This window comes from Cryptomeria japonica, chromosome 1, assembly GCF_030272615.1.
Source record: "Cryptomeria japonica chromosome 1, Sugi_1.0, whole genome shotgun sequence".
Taxonomy (NCBI): Eukaryota; Viridiplantae; Streptophyta; class Pinopsida; order Cupressales; family Cupressaceae; genus Cryptomeria; species Cryptomeria japonica.
Window position 1 is genome coordinate 467436079 of NC_081405.1, and position 15526 is coordinate 467451604.

Here is a 15526-nt window from a genome sequence, read left to right on the forward strand (position 1 = left end):
GGACATGTATGGAGATCCCACTGAACCTTCATTCCCAGATGATCCAACTATAGACATACTTCTCTCCCTTGATTATGATGATGGTCCTATGTATGATGATGACACTAAAGTGGAAATCGCTTATTAGAAGAGTCTTGATTGTCTTGATTACATAGAGACATCTCTTCCTGCTTCTCCTCTTTCTACACCTCCAATATTGGTAGCTATTTAGACACCTCTACTAGCTAGTTTGACAAAGATCTTGACATCTCTAAATGCTACATCCAGTTCTCTTCAGTTGGTTCATTCTCGTCCTCTTGATGAGCGAGATATAATCCTATCAGACATTTATTTTTTATTTGTTGAATCTCTCCTTGATCATGACAACAACATTGAGGACACATGTCATCACTCCGATGTCAGCTCACATCGAGATGCATCTTCTTTTGGTTTGGAATCTCTTGTTCAATTTCAGCCACTCCATGCTACTATCTTGACACAAATCCTGATTCACATCTAAAAAATCTCACACTTCAGTGGTCACTGATCTTGAGTCTTGTATGGCAAAGTCATAGTTCAGTATTATATTGGAGAAATATGAGTATTTTCTAGAACCATTCATCTTAATTTCTTCATATGTTTCACTTGTATGGGAATTCAATAGTTTGACAACTCAAGGTTTCTATCTTCCAAAAGGAAGAGGCATCATTTGTTGCAGAGGAACCTACTATAAACCTACTACTGCATTCACCATGCTACGTTTTGTATTGACATTTTTTCTCTTCTTTGTGGAGGCAAAAATGGCCCTATCTTTTCATTTTCACTTTCTACAAAACCTTCTTAGGGTGAAGGACATTGCAACATAAAAGTTGTCATGCAGAGTTAGTGTAAATTTTGAGGGGGGGTGGCCTACTGGGTTTTCCCTCTTTCCTCTTTCCTTTCCTTTCCTTAGACGTTTGTCTCCTTAGTTAGACTTAAGGGGGGTGTTAGCGAAAAACTTATGTTTTATCCATTGTTTTTTATTAAAAAAGCAGCGATAACTAGGGCATCGACCCTTTACATAGTCAAAGACTATCAATAACACATTTGCAACAATAAAACCTTACAATTCAACAACAACCCAGACCCAACTCAAGGAGGGGTAGGGACACCCGAACCAGGAGGGGTTTGGGGGGGCGAGAAAAATTTCCCCCTTCGCCTACGACAAACAACAGTCCAGGCAATACTATCATTGGGGCCATCAAGAGAGTGATCAAGCGGTAAGGTCCCCACTTGGATACCATCAGAAGGTTCGAGGGAGTGCAGAGCGCTGCTGCAGAAAAACAGAGGACTATTGCAAAACAAAATAAGGCTTCTGCAAAGGAGTGGCTTCAAAAGAAGAAGTAGAAGATGTGGAGCGGAGCTGCAAGTCGAAAGCGACATAAGTTGAATCCAAGATTGGAGCCACAGGAGTTGGGACGTCACAGACATCAACAACATTATCCTCTTGAGAGGATTCAACTGCAACAGAGTCAGAGCCTTGATTGTCAGATGATCTTTAGTAGCGTCCTTCCACCAAGTAGTAGGACCTCTATGACAAGAGAGAGAACAATCCGAAGCTAAGTGACCCGTTGAGAAGCACCTACGACAACGAAAGGGGAGGCCCTCCTAATCCAGTAGTTGAGTCCAGGGCCTATCCCCAACCATAAGAACCACATCCACGGGAAGGGGCAGAGATATGTCGACATCAATTAATAGATGGGCAAAGGTAGAATGACCTATGAAATACGTGGCGTCATCAACCTTCAAGAAGTTTCCAATGGAGTTACCAATGGCCTCAAAACAAGAATGCTCCCAGAAATGGAGGGGAATATTAGGCAGGCAGACCCAAACCAGACAAGCAGTCAAAGATTCAGTAAGGGGGTTGAAGGAAGAAGTCCAAGGCTTAATAGAGAGAGAGTGATTCCCCTAAGACCACAACTTTCCCAGAACCAAATCACGATCATGGTAGAGGTAAAAGAAGCAATGAAAAATCCTTTAGCACAAGGAAAAATCACAATACCATGAGCAACTAAAGGCTTCCAAGAATCACACACCCAGCGATGCAAGTTCGGAAGAGAAGGCCAAAACCCAATAAATTTGCAAACCAAAGCACTACGTTGGTAGAAGTCAACATTTTCCGCGACCTCCTTGCCACAAACCACAACAAGGGAGGTCTTGGCACAAGGAAGAGGATGAATACCTTTGTGAGAAGTAGTAGCAGATCTAGCCACACAAGTAAATATTCGCCCAACAGGAGGGGGAGGAGGTTTGGGAACCACACCCTCGCCAAAATTCATAGCAACATAAGTGCTAGCACTAGCGTTCAAAGAAACCGAGCCAGCATCCAAACCTCCAGCAGATGGAAGAGAGGGCCTGGCAGAAGCCCTAGGAAGCACAATCCCATGTGGAGTAGAAACCCCAACACCCACAATGCCAATGACACCTGCAACGGTGCATCCATTAGCGTAGGAAACAAAACCAGGAGGTGTGGGTGCAAAAGAGTCTGCACCAACACTAGTAACACCATCGACGCGAGGAGGAAATGGGGTGAAATCAGCAAAAGTGGCCAAGCCAGGCGGGAAGGACCCACCGGCGCCAACAACACTCACATCCACCCCAGACATAGTCACACAACCCACAAAAACAACGGAAGGCACAATGGACGAGATGCAGACATGAGCAAAGGCAGAGTTGTAGGTAGGAGTCGCCAAGGTAACGGTCACCTTGCGAGCGGGAGAACCCATTTCAAAAATTTAGCATTATTATGTTTTATCCATTGTTTTTCAGGAAGCTTTGTTTATTTTAAGCTGACCAAAGAGGATTCAGAGGATTCGGTTTTAAATTTGTCTTTTTTATTTTATGCAGTTTTATTCCTTCCTTTCCTTTGTTTTTGGCTTTAACAGAGGTTTAATATATCTTTGTAAACTCGTGTAAATTATCAATCAGTTAATGAAATAGTTTTCATTCTTCTTGTTTTTAAAATTTTCTTCAATTAACCTACAAGTACTCTTCTTTTTTTCCATCTAGATCATACTATCTTGTGCAAGTTTAGTTAAAATTTTACAAAAACACCAAATAATGCAATGGTTGAATTGAATAATGATTTAAACTTCCATTATTCTTATACTCCAAGTTGGTATTCAGAGCTTCAAATGACGATTATGTGTATGGTGAGAATGTTTGCTTTGACCCTCTGGTGAAATTAGATGGAAAAATTCCTACGAACAATTTTCAGTGGATTTCTCCATCTCATAATTTACACAAGGGGTGTCCAATCCATGGGATAATATCTTCTAAATCAACCAATCAAGAGTTTATTCAAGCATGGGATGGTAATATATTCAGTGTTCTGCATGCAAATTTTAATGACCATATGCAAGGAAATACTGATATGATTTAATCAGCTTTAGAGGTGTATAATGCAGATTGTCTTTTTGGGCACAACACTTTATTCAGAGAGTTTTTACAAGGCATTATTCTTAGGCATCTCATCAATGTAGTCTCAAGTCAGCAGTTGGGTTTGCATGTGCTTTTCATTCACCAACCCTTATTCACACTAGTATTTACTTCTCTCAACCCATCAATGGCTTTGTGTGACCATTTGGAGAAATTTGAGGTAGAGTCCCCTACCGTGTACATAAATTGAAGATTTTTTGTTTTCATTATTTTGGTTTCCGTCTCTCTTCTTTTTTGTTGTGTCCCAATTTTGGCTTACTCCAAGCCTCTCTCCACCAGTCATGCTCCACTAGCTTTTAGACTCTATAGCCCGATGGATTTAAAGCGTTGGTATTGCTTGAGATTCTAGGTTATTCCAGTGTCCTTCATAGTCCTTGTCCCTAGTTAGAATGAACTCTTGTCTATATATTTAACCTAGTCAATTTTAAACTTTTTCTCTTACTTTGCAGATATCATATAACATGGGACCTAAAACCCTAATGGAAATTAAAAGCTTGGACAAAATTAGCCATCCTTTTAATCATGATCCCAAATGCCACTACATGGTTTGACTTGTCAAATCAAGAAAATAATTAAATTTTCATGTCAAAATGTCTTACTATTTGGAAAATTTTATAATTTCAAATTTTGACAAGGTAGTTTATGGAGAGAGTCAAAAATTGAGTTTATGATGCTTAAAGCAAAAAATAAATGATATGTTATTATTCCATGAAATTTTTGTTAAAGAATAATAAATCTCTCATTGAAAGTTGTAAAACTCTTTTTTTTTAGTTAATTGAGCTTTGAGTGCTTCAAAAATTCGCTAAAAATCATTTTGAGCTTCAAAAAATAAACGGTTTTCAAAATTTTATAAAGATAGAATTTCTTGTCGAAGCCCAACAAGATTGTGACAACCTTGTTGGATCTTGACAAGGTATAAAATTATTTGCACATTTTTCTTGGGGATATTATAAGGTTTTGAAACCTCACTCTTTCACCGCTAGTTAAATGAAAGAACAAACATTGCAAGTAGGGAGCTCCATAAGCATAGAAAATGGTAGTTTGGAAGTAGTCGGTGTCATCACTTCAATCATAGATGATTATTATAAGGTTTTAAAACCTCACTCTTTCCCTACTAGTTAAATGAAAGAACAAACATTGCAAGTAGGGAGCTTCATAAGCGTAGAAAATGTCAGTTTAGAAATAGTTGGTGTCATCACTTCAAGCATAGATGATTATTATAGCTATGGCATTCATTGGACCAACTGTATTCTTGAGAACTGAAATGTGTCATAAAACTCTTTTCGATGTGAACATGTACCTTGAAGCCTCAATTCGTGGTTGGCATCCATAGCTACTTAAGTAGCAATGTTCATATTTTGAGCAATCTTCTTGATGGATATAATACATTGGTGGGAGACAAATCACTATTTCAAAATTAAATTCATACAATAAAAAAAGTTTAAAATGTAGAAAAAATTATATCATTAAGTCTTAGGCTAAATTCAATGGTTGAAAAAATACCATGATGAACTTCTCTAAGCTCCTACTTTATCATCAATTGTTATCTTGCTTATATACGTTAGTAATAATCTTGTTATATTAATGTCAAATAAAATATAGGTATCCAATAACTTCAAATTTTATCTATAAGAAATGTTGACCTTGCTCCTCTTCTCTAATCTATGATGCCCTTGCTTGTGTTGTTACCTTTAATGTCTCCACTTGTGTTTACACCCTACTATCCCATATTGCGATTGTTTTGAATATGAGGGATATCATATTCAAATGTATTTAGGGGCGATTCACTAGTATCTCTAAGATGACCTAAACCCAAATGATTGCACAATCCAACAATGAGGCACACAAATATGTGTATACAAGGTAGGTCCACCAATACCCATCAATACAACAGGAGCATCAGAATCATGCGATTTGCAAGTTGTGAATTCTACAAAATCAAATGGCTAATCAAAGAGTGTATGACATGGAGGCTTTGATTTGTTGCATCTGCAACAATGATTGTGTGTGTTATTGGAGTTGGAGAAGGATAAGGAGGGGAAACACATGTACCTTGCATTTTTTACATTGCCCAAAGTTTATCTTGAGGCATTCCTCTTCCTCCTTAGAAATCCCTAAATCCAGAATAGTTGACATGATGGCTTAAAACAAACTCTGAGTATAGTTTGTAGATGAAACATAAGACATCAAGATTGTTGTAAAAGCCATCCATTAATGATTCCAAAAATTTATTGGCATACCCTCATTTGTGCACCATTTGATTGAAAACTTGGCTTTACACATCAACGTGTAATCTAGCTTTAGGAATGACAAAATGTTGCAATAATATGGCTTTGATTAAATGTCTAATTGTTTCACTTGATCATATAACAAGCTAGTAGAGTATTCTTGCATCTTGGATTCTCGTCATTCCTGAAATGACTCATGTTGGCTTGTGAAGGTTCTAATATAGGCAAAAATTCCCTCTAAGGTGGGTGTCATAAAAAACAATCGATGGTGCCAATGATATATCTTTATAATGTTATTCAATTCGATAATATTTCTATTAGTTTGTTCTTCAATTAAAGAAGGTTTGGATAGGGATTTGGGTTTTGACCTTCCTCTTCCATTTAAACCTACTTTCAATTCAAAATTTTAAAATAACAATTTTTCAAACTAAATCTTAAAATATAAAAATGAAAACATGTCATACTAAACAAATTAAATAAAAATAAAAAATAAAAAATAAAAACTAATTTTTTTTTACCTACCTCTAGACTATGGTTGATTTAAGCTAAAAAAAATAAATCTTCAAAATAGATATCAATTCTCTTTTCTTGAGATATACCTCTTGTTGCACTCTTCTCTATAAAATTTTGGATATCCATTTTTTTAAATTTTGGTGATTTGTGTAACGGATATCCATTTCAAAAATACAAATATCCATTTTGTTATGGTTTTTACCAAAACAAAACTTACTTTTTACCTAATGCAAACAAAAAGTCAAATATCTATTTTCAAATTTTGGCTTAGTGAAAATACAATTTTTATCCCTATTGTTAATGTTTGACTTATCATGATCCTACACGAGCACCCAAAGAATAATACTCAATGAAAATTTGTTTTTGAATAAGGGAAAACAAGTTTTGAAGGGACCTGAAACCCTATACAAAACAAGTTTTGGAAGGACCTGAAACCCGAATCGAAAGATAAGCCTGAAAGTCCACCCAAAGAAACAGAACACAAATGAGACTTGGCACAACCAAACAAAAGATGGGGGACAACACAAGAAGGACCCCCAACAAGAACCAATGGGCTACAAAAACCAGTAGCCCCACCCTACCAGGTCGGATCAAGAATTTGACCTACCCTTGTGGGATCGAAGGGTCATATCAAAAGAGGACTAAGACGATTTAGATTTTTTACTTTTAACGGTAATCCATCCCTCCTCAACCCTAGAAGAAGACCTTTACCAAGAAGACGGGTCTAAAATAGAGGACCTCCCACCACCAGGAGGAACAAAGGCAGCATCCGGAGAGGCAGGGACAATAGAAATTTGAGAATCAGACAAAGATCCAGCAGCAATCTGGGAAGTGGGAAGGTCATCCACCAAAGAAGAAGATCCAACATCCTTCAAATGATCAGTTGAGATGCCACCACAAGCATCCACACACACCTGAGGTGAAGCAACACCTAAACCAGGGGCAGTAGCTAGAGGCACAATACCATCAGCCTAAGGAACCTGCGCAACCACCTAGGAGAAGCTTTTCTTTCGAACAAAGTACTCTTTAGAAGAGGCACCCTTCCACCAAGAAACAGGTCTTTTTTTCTTTTTCTTTTTATCTGATTCACACCATGTAGCAACATGCCCAGTCTGGAAGCAATTTCGACATTTGAAGGGAATACCCTCAAAGTCGAGTGATTGGACCCAAGATCCCAAAGAAGATTCAATCTCAATCTCAACTAGGAGCCCTTTAGAAACATCAATGTTAACCAAAATCCGAGCATAAGTAGAATGATAAATGTGATAAGAATCCTTATCAAACATTAGGAATTTGCCTAAAGCCTCCCCCACTTCCTCTAGCAGAGAGTTTGTCCATAGATGAAGGGGAAGGTTAGGGAGCCTAACCCAAATAGGAATCTTATTAAATGAATCAGTAGATGGGTTAAAATCTGAGAACCAAGGTTTAACCATCAAAACAAATTTATCCTCCCAGCTGAAAGGATTGTTACATAAAATTTTCGATCTATCCTCTGCATGTTGAAATTTAGTAGTGAGAAAACCCTTGGCTAAAGGATAAATGTTAACTGTACCCTTTAAGATCGGTTCCCAGCTTTGGGAGATCCAAGTGTGCAGCTGAGGAAGGCTTGGCCAAAAGTCCCGAAACCTGCAAATCAGTCCATGAGACTCAAACACATAGGAGTTGTGGATGATCTCCTTTTCAGTGTCAGCAGACACCATGAAAGCCAAGGGTTTGCACATGGGAATAGTCGCAGGCCCCAAGCCACAGGCAGCTCGATCCGCAACAAAGGGCGTCGAAGACACCGAAAAATGAAAATTTGTTTAAAAAGTTATTTTTAAACATTAAAAATATAATTTATAAAATCTATATTTTTATTTCCAAATATTGAAAAAAAATATAAAATTAATAGTAAAGAGGATTATTGTATCATTATCACAATAATCATATAGTATGACTTTGCACAATTTTTTTTCTTGTCAAAATTTAAAGCTTACAAAAAAAATGATGTTTGCTACAATAAAGAATATTTTTTGAACTACTAAAGTAATATTTTTTAGCCTATAATTAAAACATTGTGTAGTGATAACGATCATTAAATTAAAGAAATACATAAAAGATGTTATGTTAGAATTATCATACAAGTGTCTAACTAACTCTCAATCTCACATAATTCATCCAAAAATAGATTATATAGAATATATACCTAGAGATAAGGAAAACTGCTAGTAAAGTATTTTAGGAGATTTACATAAAATTCTTACAAAATTTTGTAAAAATACAACAATTTAATATACGATTATCGCATTATTTAATATTTATTTTATTTTGAAGAATAAAAAGGAGGAAGATTAGATACAAGAATTGACAAGATTTTAGGTTTTAAAAATAAGAAATTTCATAGAATAATGCATAATTTTGTATCTTATTAGATTAATGGATATTCAATAGTGTTAGAGCATTTAAACTAGAGTTATGTTTACTCACTGTTGTTGAAACTTCTACTGATCCTCTCATTGTTGTTCAACAACCTTGTTCTACTACTATTGAGCCTGCTTCTGGTGTTGCACTACTTCAATAGCCTATTTCTGCTCCCCTGCAACAATTTGTCGTTGTTTCTCAACTTCTTATTGTGGTTCTACAACAACAATTTGCAGCTACTTCTGACCACAACTCTGTTGAATCACTTCCACCTGATCTCTCTCTTGGTCCTAATGGTTGTATCGCCTAGACTGTGGTTCGTCATAGGCCAAAGGGGAGGTCCCCCCCCCCCCTTGTCCTAACCTCTCCCTCTCAAGGCTTGGGTGTCTCTTCCCCTCCTTGAGTTGGGTCTTGTTTGTTTTTTGTTCTGACTTTGTTGTAAGGGGGCTTGCTCCCTTGGTTTGTTTTGTCTTCTTGATAGTCTCTGACTATGTTAAGGGTCGGTGCCCTAGTTAACTCTGCTTTTTTAATCAAAAACTAGAGTTGTGTTTTTTTATCTAATGTTATGCTTTTCTAGCTTAAGTTCACTTAGTGGTACTTTTGTTTAGCTTTAGTTGAGTTTTATTTAGCTCCTCTTTGTTTTTCTTTAGTTCTCCTAATTTTAGGATTAGGGCATCTCTTTCTTTCTATAAAGCAAGCCTTTATGCATTGTATCGTTCATTTTGTAATCTTTGCTTTTGAGAAATATGGCATTCATTTTGCTACTCTTGTTTGTGGAAGGTGTTCTTTGTTTGTTGTTTGATCATGCAAGTGCTTGTTTTGCAAAATTCAACACGATATCAGAGCATGGATTTAGTAAACCCCTTCTCAAGCTTTGGGGGTTTCTTTTCTCAAAAGCATTGTCGGGTCACCAAGTTTGCCTTGTCGTGTGGATCTAGAAGTGGCTAATTTTTTCTTAGCTTTTGGACCAAAACGAGTCTTACCATTGCATTCACAACATCCCAAAACTTACAAATCAACTATTGTTTCATCAAAACCTTAATTGTTGAATTTTGGGCAATTTTTTCTAAGGGCATAAGTTTTGAGGTGAGCTCTAGAGTTCAACAAAAAATTTGAGCATATTAGAGTGAAAAAGACCTTGTCATCACATCCGTAGTGTTGAAAACCCCTAGGAACGCTTGTCATTTCATGAACGGATCCGTAAATACTAGTCTCTAGGGCCATCGTCTATATGCGACAATTTCATAGGCATGGAATTTTTTTCATACAAGCATTGATTTTTTTTTTTTAAATTTGGCATATTTTTTCTAAAAAGGGAGGATAACAACAATTTCTTAAGCCTGTGTAGTCGTACAACCCTTGCGCAAGCTCATATCCTGGCTTACGAACCCCCTTTTTCATCCTTTTCAATGATTTTACCTTTTCCGGTGGCTTCCCTCGCCTTTCAGTGGTTTCTCTTGCTTTCCAACGACTTAATTTGATCTCAAGCGGTAGTTTTTTTATTCCAACGAGTTTGGGCAGCGTTTTTTTTGGCGAACGATGGGCCTGTTTTTAAGTAGTCGACGACATCTTCAAGAATGATACCACCCCTTTTATACCATTGGCACATTTTTTTTCCAGCTACCAACCACTTTTTTTCTTGCCCCTACAAATGTTTTCCAACAGTCGCTAATTTTTTTTTGGCTCCCTATAATTTTTTTTGACAACCGCACCGACTGTTCTAGTGATCAAAATTTTTTAGTAACAAAGGTTATTTTTTTCAACCCAAAAGGAACATTTTGGGAATATTCTGTTGATGTCAATAGTACGGACGCCCTAGGGACCCTTCTAAGCCCTCTTCAAGCCCTTGAAACATGCAATTTCTTTTTTGGCTATAACTTGGTCGTACAAGTCAAAAGCGTGCAAACAAGATATAGTCAAAAAGATGGTTTCAACGCTAATTTAGTGGTGCAAGTTTGATTCATTGATTCTACTCCAATTTTCTATACCAGGTCATTGAAGTCAGATCTTCTCTTTTGCATTCTTGGGGCCATAACTTGATCAAATGAACTCTATTTCGCACCAATGAGATATCATTAAAAAAATGGTTCAATTCTCTATCCAGATCTATAAGTATTTTTTTAGATTTTCACTTAGATATATAGTGCTTTCAATTAAAGCGATTTCTTATTTTCTCGCTTCCTCATCATTGCAGTTGCACTAGGATTTGTTTTTCCTTGTTGTAGGGGGGCCAAATTATATTTTTTAGATGTTCATAACATCTTAGACCTATGATGAATCATGTTGTTCATTTTATGCCCCATAATTTTCATTCCTCAAAAGATCAAATGACCAAATTGCTCGTTTCTAGGGTTTTGTGGTCTACCTTGGATGAGACCCAACCCAACTTGACTTGCCAGTTTGAGATTATTTAGCATATAAACAAGGTGAATGAGGCTATTGGTTTGATTGCCATGCATGTTTCTGAAAGTCTCCTATTTGACCTTGAGCCTTGCAATACTCCTTCAGTCATGTGGACTAAGTTTAAGGATATTTTTGGGACATTCAATGAGTTACTGGCACTGCAACTTGCTATTAAGTTGACTACATTAGTACCTAATTCCTTTTCTACTATTGAGGATTTTCTAGGGAATTTCAAGTCACCCAGATCTTTGTTACATGGTTGTGGAAAGGAGAAACTAACAAAGAGTGTGTCTACATGATTTTGCCTAAGCTTAGAGGACCTTTTCAAGTCTTCGCTTCTACATTTTAATCCACCATGAATGCTATTGGATTTTCCTTCACTTTTCTCTCCTTTGAGGTCTTTTGTGATTGCTTGAGATGGGAACAATATTTGTTGACTCAACATGATGCACTTTCTAGTTCCACCTCCCAAGCCTTGGTCGCACAACCCTCTAAGGGCAAGTTGAAGAAGAAGTTGAAGTGTAAGACACATTCTTCATCAAGTAGTGAGAGCTCCTCCAAGCCCCCTCAATAGTAAAATCTAAGATCCAAATCCACTCCACCACCTACTCATTCTTCTAAGTCTGGCGAGTCTTCCTCCAAAATAAAGAAGAAGAATTTAGGTGAGCCTTGCAATTTTTGTGGCAAGATGGACATTTAGTCACTAGGTGTTAGAAGAGACTGGAGGCTTTAAAGGAGGTCATGCAACAACATCACATTTTAGCCCCTAAGTATTCTTCCTCACACACAAGAAAAGGTCAAGGTCTTTCTACACAAGCCTTGTCTTTAGAGACTACTTGGGTACTTAATTCTCATGCTTCTGACCATATGACACACGCTTAGGACCTAGTTGCCTCTCTGTCAGATTTGCACTTCATAGATTGTAATGGGGGATTCTACTTAGCTTTCAGTTGTGGATTTTTGTCTTATTTAGCTTGAGGATGGTCATCTTCAAGATGTTCTTATTGTCTGAGACATCTTCACCAACCTTCTATCCATGTATCAAATTTGGCATTTTGCATGGGTAAGACAATCAAGTTCATGCCGCATGATGTATTTATTAGAGACCTCCACAATTATGATGTTATTTTGGCTATTAGAAGTGTTGATCATGCATCTTGGTTATACCACTTTGGTGGCTCTGAGAACTCAGCTCCAGTTGGTTCATTTTGTATTGCACATGCAAATTTAGTGAGTAAGCTTTGACATGAATGCTCTGGTCTTGTCAACTATAGGTATCTACAATAGATGAGCACTTAGTCATTAGTGTTTGGCCTACCTAATATTTCTTGCACAGATTGTGTTTGTTGAGGTTGTGTGCTTGGTAAGTGTCACTAGGATTCTTTTCCTTCAAGTAAATACACCTGTGTTAAGACAACCATGGATTTGGTTCATACTGACCTCATGTGCTTTTTGGCTCAGTCTTTTCAGGGTCAAGTATGTGCTCACATTTATTGATGACTTCTCTAAGCATACATGGGTGTACTTTCTTAAGTACAAGAGTGATATCTTTGATTCCTTCGAGATGTACAAGGCATTTGTGTAGAAGCAGTAAGGTCTTTCTATTAGACAGATACACATATATAATGGGAGGGAGTATATTTAGCAAGCATTTTAGGACTTTTGCATTATGCTTGGAATCCTACATCAACTTATAATTCCTTATACCCCTCAACAAAATGGTATTGCAAAGATAAATAACATAACACTATAGGAGATGGCTAATTGCATGATTGATTCTAGAGACATGGATGCTACTTTTTGAGCTGAGGCAGTGAATTGTGATAATTACATCCACAATTGGATGCCTCACAAGGCATTGCGATATTTGACTCCTGAGGAGGCTTAGTCTCATGTCAAGCCTAATGTATCTTCATTCAAAGTTTTTGGGAGTGAGGCTTGGACATTTATTCCAAATGCTTAGAGGAAGGCCATGGAGAGGAAGATCCAAGTACTCATCTTTGTTGGCTATTGTGAGGATGCTAAGACATATAGATTTTTTGATCCTATTTCCAAAGAGGTCTTGTTTCAACGAGATGTCCATTGTGATGAGCTCTATCCTTTGATTGATTCTTCGTCACCAACTTCTTTGTCACGTCCTACTCCTTCTTCATCTTGTGAGGATTCTTTACCTTGTGAGGATGAGGATGTTGTTTCAGTTCAGCCCCCACCACCTCCACCTCCACTTCCCAAGTGGGCCTATGGTATTATTGATGCAATCGGAGATTAGGTAGGTGATCCTTTAGATTCTATTCATACATGTTCATATCTTTTTGGGGTTTCTCTTTTGAGTCAAGACATTTCAGCTAATCCTTAGAAGTTTTCAGATGTGTCAAGTACTCCTGAGTGGGATATGCCTATGACAGAGGAGTATTCTTCACTGATGGAGAATCACATTTGGGATCTTATTCCTCTTCCTAAAGGAAGAAAGTTGGTGCAATGTAAGTGGGTGTATCGTACTAAATATGTTGCAGAGGGTTCCATTGATACATATAAGGCTCAGCTTGTTGCTAAGGGGTTTTCATAGGTTGAGGACATTGATTATTCTAAGACCTTTGCTTCTTTTGCCAATATGGGCTATATCTGCCTTGTACTTTCTCTTGTAACTTCACAAGTATGGTCAATATTTCATAGGAATGCAAAGAGTGCCTTCTTGCATGGTGATCTTCATAAGGAGATCTATATGAAGCGACCACAAAGCTTATTACAAGACTCTTCAACTGTTTGCAGGAATTGACATTCATTGTATGTTCTCAAGTAGGCCCCTTGGGCTTGGTATGAGAAGATTGACACTTTTTTGTCATCTACTAGTTTTTCATGTTGCCATTATGAATCCCATTGTTTACACTTAGTGGCAAAAGGAGAATCTTTTGATATTGGTCTTATATGTGGATGATTTGATTCTTACAAGAAGATCTTCTTCCATGATTTAGAGTGTTCAGAGAACATTGATGGAGCAGTTCGACATGATAGATTTTGATCTTCTACATTATTTCCTTGGTCTTTAGGTTATTCAATCTTCAAATGGGATTTCTCTTTGTCAGCAGAAGCATGCTCTTGATATGCTTCAAAGATTTGGCACGCTTAATTACAAGCATGCCCCACACCATTTTAGTCAAGTGTTGTGTTTTCTTCCAATTGTTCTTCTCCTTTATTTGATGTTGCATTATATAAGTAGTTGGTTGGCAGTCTTTTGTACATGACACACACTCATACTGATCTTTCCTTTGTGGTTGGTCTATTCTCTCAGTTCTCTCACGATCCACATGAGAGTTACTGGAAGGCCGCCAAGCGTATCTTGAGGCATATTCAGGGTTCATCTTATTTTGGCTTTCATTATTCATCAGGAGACTCTCGAGTTGCTGGCTTTACTAACTCAAATTGGGTTGGTGATGTTGATGATAAGAAGTCTACTTCTGGCTTTGTATTTTGTCTCAGTTTCGACCCTATTGCATGGTCTTGCAAGAAGAAAACTACTATTGCATTATCATCTATTGAGGCTGAGTATTAAGAAACTATTCTTGCTAGATAGGAGATTCTATGGCTTCATCAGTTGTTGATAGAGTTTGGTTTTCCTCTTGATGGTCCCACTATTTGTTGGTGTGACAATTAGAGTGCCATTCACATTTATCGCAACCTAGTGGAGCATCAGAGGACTAATCACATTGAGATCCACATGCACTTCATTCAACAGTTGATTCAGGATGGTCTTCTCACCTTGGATTACATACCTATAGAGGAGCAGGTTGCAGACATATTCACTAAACCTTTGGCATCCCCACATTACCTTCAGTTGCTTGGGGTGAAGGAAGTTGTCCTTAGGGGGTCTTTATGAGGCCTTCCTTCTTTCTATAGTTCATGTCTTTTTCATGCATTGCATCTTTTGGTTTTGGAGAGGGGTTTCTTTCCCACGTGGTTTTTCTTCTTTTCTTTGCTTTGAGAGACCTCTTTTTTGTATATGGGTACCTCATTAGGCCTTTTGTTGCTAAAACCCATTCTTTCATTTCATGTATTTAGAGATTTCTTTACTTCTCCCTAAGTTTCACTTAAGGGGGTGATAGAGCATTTTAGCTAGAGTTATGCTATTTTATCTTGAGTTGTGCTTTTCTAGCTTAAGTTCACTTAATGGTACTTTAGTTTAGCTTTAGTTGAGCTTTATTTAGCTCCTCTTTGATTTTATTTAGTTTTCCTAATTTTAGGATTAGGGCATCTCCTTTCTATAAAGCAAGCCTTTATGCATTGTTTCATTGATTTTGTAATCTTTTCTTTTGAGGAATATAGCATCTGTTTTGTTGCTCACATTTGTGGAAGGTTCTCTTTGTTTGCTATTTGATCTTGTAGGAGCTTGTATTGCAAAATTCAACAAATAGAAATAGATTTAATAAGTGATATAAATATAACTTAAAAGTGAGGTTTATGACATCACAAACATTTATTTATATTGATTTAGTATTTTTGTAATATTTTAAAGAAACGAAAAATACACA